Here is an 893-nt window from a genome sequence, read left to right as displayed (position 1 = left end):
CTGTAACAAATGAATAATGAATTATTTAAACCCCATCTTAGCTACGCACAGGCTATTTTCATTGTCAACACTTCTCTTTAAGAACATGATAAATATCAAATACAAATCTTTGACAAAATTAAGCAACATGTGCTTGAGTGCTTGTTATCAGTAATAACTGAATCAGTTTGTATACTAATAGAACAACAATTGTGAGGTTGAAACTACTACTGAGTCATAAATATGAAGCACCATCTATCTGTATCTAAAGAAAAATCATCTCTAGACATAAATCTAGAAATTCATAACAATTAAATCTTGGCTGCATTTCCTTTTTGTATATAGCGGTAGGCATTTAAGATTATGGAGAACTACTAAACTAAAAACAACATAACATAATTTGTTTGCTAAAACCTGAATCCGTCTTGTCTCAATTCATTACACCTCTTTTGCGTACCAGTTAGAGCATATCTTCACTATTCCAATTATAATGTATAACAAAAGCAACTAAAGGCAAATGCACGCCATCCAAAAAATCTTGTAGAGAATCAACACTACCAAAATCCAGGTTCAAACCACATATCCTCATAGCCATGCCGACATCCAAACTTTCACACCAGAACACATAAGTAGAGCTACAAAAAAATTGGTCGCTTCTTATGATGCATTCCCCAAGCACATGATAGGCATTGAGAAAGTCAGAATCAAAGAACAAACAGAATGTATATTACTTTCTTACGTATAGGCATCCATCCGAACAAAGAAAGATGCAAACAGATGCAGATCAATCTCGTGTCTTCAGAGCTGGGTTTCACTGAGAGGACGCAGCAGCAGGAGAGTTGGGCAGGTCGGCCGGCGGCAAAGAGCTATTGGCCGTCGTGGTGGCACACTGCATGTGTGGCCTTAGGTAGGGA

Source organism: Lolium rigidum, chromosome 4 (assembly GCF_022539505.1).
Source record: "Lolium rigidum isolate FL_2022 chromosome 4, APGP_CSIRO_Lrig_0.1, whole genome shotgun sequence".
NCBI classification, from domain to species: domain Eukaryota; kingdom Viridiplantae; phylum Streptophyta; class Magnoliopsida; order Poales; family Poaceae; genus Lolium; species Lolium rigidum.
The sequence above is the reverse complement of the archived record's forward strand: the minus strand, read 5'-3'. Positions refer to the sequence as shown.